The sequence below is a fragment of the Malaclemys terrapin genome, chromosome 2, assembly GCF_027887155.1.
Source record: "Malaclemys terrapin pileata isolate rMalTer1 chromosome 2, rMalTer1.hap1, whole genome shotgun sequence".
Classification (NCBI taxonomy): Eukaryota; Metazoa; Chordata; order Testudines; family Emydidae; genus Malaclemys; species Malaclemys terrapin.
In genome coordinates, this window is record NC_071506.1 from 163,846,527 (window position 1) to 163,853,555 (window position 7,029).

A 7,029-nucleotide genomic window follows, 5' to 3' on the forward strand; every position below is an offset into this window, starting at 1 on the left:
ATGGTAATTAGGGCCATTCATGATAGGTAGGCTTGAATTTTGAAATGCAAACTGATATTGTTAGAAGTTAGAAGTAATACTAATTGTGTGTCTCTTAGATGCCATCCTTGTAAACAGACAGTTCCTGTTTGTCACTATAACTACTAATTCAGAGATCAAAAGGAAATATTAACATTTAGATATCAGAGGGGTAGCCGTGTTAGTCTGAATCTGTAAAAAGTAACAGAGGGTCCTGTGGCACCTTTGAGACTAACAGAAGTACTGGGAGCATAAGCTTTCGTGGGTAAGAACCTCACTTTCTTGGGTGAAATAATGTCATTGTCTATATGTCTCTTTGAAGTTTGTGATAGACTGCCTAATGGATAAATTGCCCTATGTTAATTTGTGTAACTAATTACTGCTGGTGTTTAGAAAACAGGAAGTTACATCAAAAGCCTATTGTTTACCCAGGACTACATGGTCAAGTGTATGCTAGAACACTGTATAAAAAGATCCCTATGTCCCGATTCTGTCATCTCAGATCTGCTTGAGGCTTCATACAGGGGAAGCTTAAGCCATAAGCACTGAGATCCCAGTCCTAAGCTGGAACACTCTGCAATGACATTGGACATTGGACTATAACCTATGAAATATTTCTGAAAGAACTCTTTGCAACTACAAAGCTCACCATCTCTGCTATGAATCTGAACTTCAGTGAATTGAACTCATGTTTGTATGTATATTGATCTTTTAACCATACTCTCTCTCTTTTCTTTTTTAATAAATTTTAGTTTAGTTAATAAGAATTGGCTATATGCGTGTATTTGGGTAAGATCTAGAATATTCAGTAACTTGGGAGGTTATGTGTTCGATCCTTTGGGATTGGTAGAACCTTTTCTTTATATGATTTTCAGAAATCTTCTTCATATTTGACTTGGGTACCTGGATGGAGGCCTGAGGCTGGGTCATTTTAAAGGAACTGGGTTGTTGGTTTCTGGGCAACCAGTAAAGTAATAAAGAAGCTGTTTTATGCTGGCTTGGTAAATTTAAGTTTTGAATTATCCACCAGCTTTGGGGTTTGTCTGCCCCAGTCTTTACAGTTCACCCTAATTGAGTGACCTTAGCTGGCCCCCACTGGGACCCCAGTCACAGGTGTATTTAACTATTGTGTTTCGATGCTGTGAGTTCACTCACAATACTGCCTCTGTGTTCTGTTTATTATTTCTTGTGCTTCCGCAGATGTGCCCTGAAGGGGAACCCCTTATATACTGTCTGAGTGCCTCTGTCCGATAAGAAAGTGACCCAGGAGGAGTAAGGAGGACATGTTTAGGGAGGTGCTCCAATTGTATGATGCTGCAGATCATCATCACAGGGCACGGAGAGAGACAATTACGAAAAATTGAAAATAGATAGCCTGGAGAGGAAGCAAGACCAGGAGCATATTTTAGTGGGCCAGGAGCAAATGATAACATTAATGGAGGACCAAACAGAGATGCTGAAGTCCCTGATTGCACTGCAGTCAGAACACATGCAGCCCATCCAGAACTGCGTGCCATGTCCTCCCCAAGCTCCCCACCCGCAGTCCTTGCGTGTTCTCGGCCCGTCACAGTACCCCTTTCACTCCACCGTAATTACAGCTGCACTTACACACAGCTATGAGCACTTCCATTAAGAGAGTGCTCCTCAGTGTCATGTCCCTTATAAGACATCAAATGCTGTGTATTGGTTATTGCTGTTTAATAAAAATGTACTTATAGAAAGAAAAGGAATCATTATTTTTCACCTAAACACAGACGTTGCTGCTGGAATTCATACACAGTGGCAATTGGCACATTTGCAGACTACAAATCATGCTCAGGAAGCAGTCATCACAAGGGTCATTCCAGGTGGCAAGTAAACAAACCTGACTGAATGCATTACAGAAAGACACATTACTGGGGCTCATTGTCAAAATGCTGCTTCAAAGCCTCCCTTATTCGAATAGCCCCCGTTGAGCCCCTCGAATAGCCGTGGTATCTGGCTGCTCAAAATCAGCCCACAGGTGATCCACCTCAGTGTCCACCCCTGGGAAAAGTTTTCCCTCTTAGCTTCACAAATGTTATGCAGAGCACAGCAGGTTGCTATGACCATGGGAATGTTTTCTTTATTGAGGTTTAACCTGCCAAAAAGGCAGCGCAGGCAAGCCTTTAATCTGCCAAATGCACATTTAATAATATTCTGCATCTGCTGAGCCTGTTGAAGTACTCCTTGCTGCTGTCCAGGTTTCCCTTGTAAGGCTTCATGAGCCAGGGGAGTAAGGGATAAGCTGGGTCTTCCTGAGTCACTATGGGCATTTCAACATCCCCCATTGGAATCTTCTGGTCTGGAAAGAATGTCCCTGCATACAGCTTTCTATAAAGGCCAGTGTTCCTGAAGATGCAGATGTCATGCACCTTCCCTGACCACCCCATGTTGTTATAAGTAAAACGACCATGATGATCCACCAGTGTCTGCCGTACCATAGAGAAGTAGCCCTTTCGATCCATCACAAGATGGCCCAGAGCCAAAATTGGGATATGCATGCCATCTATCACCCCTCCACAGTTAGGGAATCCCATTGCTGAAAAGCCATCTGCTATTTCACACACATTTTGCAGAGTCACAGTCTTTCATAGCAGGATGTGATTAATGGCCCCCGCACATCTGCATTAACCCCATCCCCTCAGGTGGACTTCCCAACTCCAAACTGATTTGCGACTGGCCGGTAGCAATCTGAAGTTGCCAGCTTCCACACAGCAATCACCTTGTGCTCCTCCACCAAGAGGGTAGCTCTCATTTTGGTGTCCTTGTGCTGCAGGGCAGGGATGAGCTCTGCACACTGTTCCAGGAATATGGCCTTGCGCATCCAAAAGTTCTGCAGTCACTGTTCATCTCATACCTGCATAATGATGCAATCCCACCACTCATTGCTTATTTCCTGAGCCCAATAACAACAGTCCACAGCTGCCCCATCAATGCCAAAAGTAATCTGGAATTGTTTCTTTCCATGGCACACAGCAGGGCAGACACCACAGATTCCTGTTCAGATTTGCAGCTCATGAAACTGCATTAGCAGCTGCGTTGTGTTCATAACACTTATCACAAGACTAGAGAGCAGTGCAGGATCCATGCTTTTGGGCAAAGATGGCAGGCACACAGTTTACAGGAGCTGTTGAAAAATGGCACAAAATGTAATTGGAAGGCCATGAAATGATGGTATGGAAAAAATTGCATCTTGGGACAATGAGATCCATTCCCCGTTCCCCCAACTCCTAGTGGCAAAAGGTGGCAAGTTGCACAGTAGGATAGCTACCCACAGTGCACTGCTCTCTCTTGATGCTAGAGCACCATCTCTCTACCGACACAAGGAGTGTTGTGTGAATGTGCACCAGCAATGTAATTATAGCAGTTTATTTATCGGCATAACTTACGTTGACTTAATTCTGTAATGTAGACATAGCCTAACTCTCCTGAGGAAGCAACAGAGGGTCCTGTGGCACCTTTTAAGACTAACAGAAGTATTGGGAGCATAAACTTTCGTGGGTAAGAACCTCACTTCTTCAGATGCAAGTAATGGAAATCTCCAGAGGCAGGTATAAATCAGTATGGAGATAACGAGGTTAGTTCAATCAGGGAGGGTGAGGTGCTCTGCTAGCAGTTGAGGTGTGAACACCAAGGGAGGAGAAACTGCTTCTGTAGTTGGATAGCCATTCACAGTCTTTGTTCAATCCTGATCTGATGGAGTCAAATTTGCAAATGAACTGGAGCTCAGCAGTTTCTCTTTGGAGTCTGGTCCTGAAGTTTTTTTGCTGTAAGATGGCTACCTTTACATCTGCTATTGTGTGGCCAGGGAGGTTGAAGTGTTCTCCTACACACCTCAACTGCTAGCAGAGCACCTCACCCTCCCTGATTGAACTAACCTCGTTATCTCCATACTGATTTATACCTGCCTCTGGAGATTTCCATTACTTGCATCTGAAGAAGTGAGGTTCTTACCCACGAAAGCTTATGCTCCCAATACTTCTGTTAGTCTTAAAAGGTGCCACAGGACCCTCTGTTGCTTTTTACAGATTCAGACTAATACGGCTACCCCTCTGATACTTGTCTCCTGAGGAAGTTGATCCAGTAGGCATAGTCAGAGTATGCCTAACTCTTCACAAAATAAATAGGATCAAATGAAAGAGCAGGCCCTCCCTCATAACAATGGTTTGTGTAGTCATCCAGGATATGGGAGATCCCTCGGTGAAGTCACCCTTCTGCCTGATTAACAGAAGAGATTTGAACAGGTATATATATAATTATATAATGGAGATATCCCATCTCCTAGAACTGGAAGGGACCTTGAAAGGTCATCGAGTCCAGCCCCCTGCCTTCACTAGCAGGACCAAGTACTGATTTTGCCCCAGATCCCTAAGTGGCCCCCTCAAGGATTGAACTCACAACCCTGGGTTTAGCAGGCCAATGCTCAAACCACTGAGCTATCCCTCCCCCCCGTATCAACCACCTCTCAGTTGAGTGCCCTAGCCAGCAGACTATGGAATTTCTGATGTGGGTCTTCTGTTGAAGCTGTTTCTCTATGGATTAAATAATTAAAGAGACATTGGGTCACAGGGAGAGCAAGCATAAACATGAGAATGTATCTACAGCCTGGTGGCTAGAGAATTCACCCAAGGTGTGGGAGACCCAGGATTCTGCTCCTTGCTTCAACAACTCTTTGGATAAATAACTGAAGTGGAACAGTTTCAACTGATGAGATTGAGGAAGCCCCACCTCAGTCTGTGCCATATCCCAGAAGTTAGAGCACTCACTTGAGAGATGGCAGAGCCTTTTTCAAATGCCTTCTCATCAGTTGGTGGGAGGACTTGAAATAGAGGTCTTCCACACCCTAGGTAAATATCCTATTCACTGGTCATTCTCTTCCTCCCTACACTATGTGTCTTGGAAGAAACACCTTAGGGGATGCCTAACTCCAGGAGGTTCACATCTGAGAATCCCAAACAGAGATAGGCATTTTCCTCAGCCCAGATTTAGGCACTGTACTCTGTCAGAGAGGCAGAGCTTAGGACACACCTCTCCTTGGCATCTCCCATTGGCTAGTTTAGGCACTGAGCTGCCTAGCATGCTGACATTTGTGAATCCAATTCTTAGGTGCCTGTCTCTGTACATCGATTGTATAGAAATCCCAGTGATACTTAATCTTACATACTTAATAGTCAGGCATTGTGATGCTCAGCATAACAACACTTAAGTCCCTTTGTGAATCAAGTTTTGTGAATCCAATTATACTCTAAGGCCCTGATTTGGCAACTCTTTATAGTCTCCCCTCTATAGGAAAATGAAATGAATCAGATTCAGACTTATAGATTTTAAGACGGGAAGGAACCATTATGATCACCTAGTTTGATCTGTGTAACAGAATCTCACAAAATAATTTTGGCATCAAGCTCATGATTTCTGTTTGAGCTATAGCATATTTTTCAGAAAGAAAACCACTCTCACCTCAAAGATTCCAAGTGAGAGGAAATCTACCACATCTGTAGGTAAGTTGTTAATTGCTCTCACTTTTAAAAATGTGTACTTTTGCATCAGCAGCCACCTTATAACTTTTAGTCCAGTGGCTAGAGCACATGCCTGGGATGTGAGAGAGCCAGGTTCAAGTACCCTCTTTGCTAGCGGGAGAGAATAGGGGTAAATGTTCTAGCCACTGACACATGGGATATACTGATATGGAGCACCTTCAGTCTCTCTTGTTGAAACTGTTCCACTCTGTATAAATAATTAAAGAGTTACTGAAGCAGTGGGACCAAACCCTGCCCTAACCATGCTACAGACAGCGTCTCTCCTCCCCTCCCCTCTCAAATCATTAATTGTTTATCCAAAGTGGAATAGCTTCACAGGAGAGATTGTGCTAGCTTTTCCCCCTTTGTTTCACAGATATTATGCAGGACACAGCAGGCAGCTATAACCATTGGAATATTTTTTTCACTGACGTCCAATCTCATGCGTAGATAGCAGCAGTGATTCTTCAAATGACCAAAGGCACAGTCCTGCTGCACATGCACCATGTCCTGAATATCCTCAATGGTTCCAAGTGCTGCAGACCAGAAAAACTTTGGACAATACCATGGCTGGGTGGCCTATGCAGACAAGACTTAGCAATGGGTCAGGGCAAATCTACTCCATGCAAGCCTCCACACCTGTAAACAATTCCATCCCCTGAAGCAGCATCAAGTGCACATTAAACATGAAAGGATGGGAAAGGAGACTGGGGGACACACCTACTGTTGTGTTGGAAGTTTATTGTTTGGAACTCGTTTTACAGTTTGCACTGTTCATGCACTTTGTTTTGTTAAAGGTTTTGTTCTTGATTTATTGCTGGTGTTTTGGAGTGCTAATGTCAGCTGGCCTGCCTGACAATGATTTAATATTGTGCTTTTCTAATATAGGTTCAAAAATAAAGGCTTTTATTTTATTAAGAAATGTTATTACCATTACATAATGTAATGTATATTTCAAATAATAAAGATAAACTCATGATAAAGGACAACTCAGAAGTTGTATACAAACACTTTTTCTACATCAAGCCATACTGTAACTCTACAGTTCTCACCCCTCACCCCCATTTCCTAACCAGTCATGTCATTCATAACTAAAATGCATGGCAGTCCTGCCCCCCACCTCCTCACACTCATACATAATTTCATTGTGTGATGTGACAGTACTTCATTTACGGTAAAGACGGTACAAGCACATTCATAAATACACTACTCTCCCTCTTCTATTGGTCCATGCAGGTCCATAATGTAGGAGCATAGACCATCCCTGATTTGTTTTTCCCAGATACACCCTGCCCCAGCTCTGATAGGTGCACTTTCTGGTTGTGTGTACTGGTTCAGCAATCCATTACTGTCATAGCTCCATTTAGAGGCAAATGAGTCACCTTTGGCTTCACAAATATAATGAAGATCACAGCAAGCTATAATAATGCAGACAGCAGTGATGAAACAGGCATCCAAACGTACCTGAAAACAG

The 7,029-nt window shown here is 43.4% G+C and overlaps 1 long non-coding RNA gene across 1 annotated transcript; it reads left to right on the forward strand.

Annotated features, from left to right (window-relative positions):
* The first annotated feature begins 313 nt into the window (after positions 1–313).
* LOC128831642 (uncharacterized) lies at positions 314–1,744 on the forward strand. The gene is made up of 2 exons (XR_008443832.1): positions 314–712; positions 1,219–1,744. It is a non-coding gene; the product is annotated as an uncharacterized LOC128831642 (long non-coding RNA).
* Positions 1,745–7,029: the final 5,285 nt, after the last annotated feature.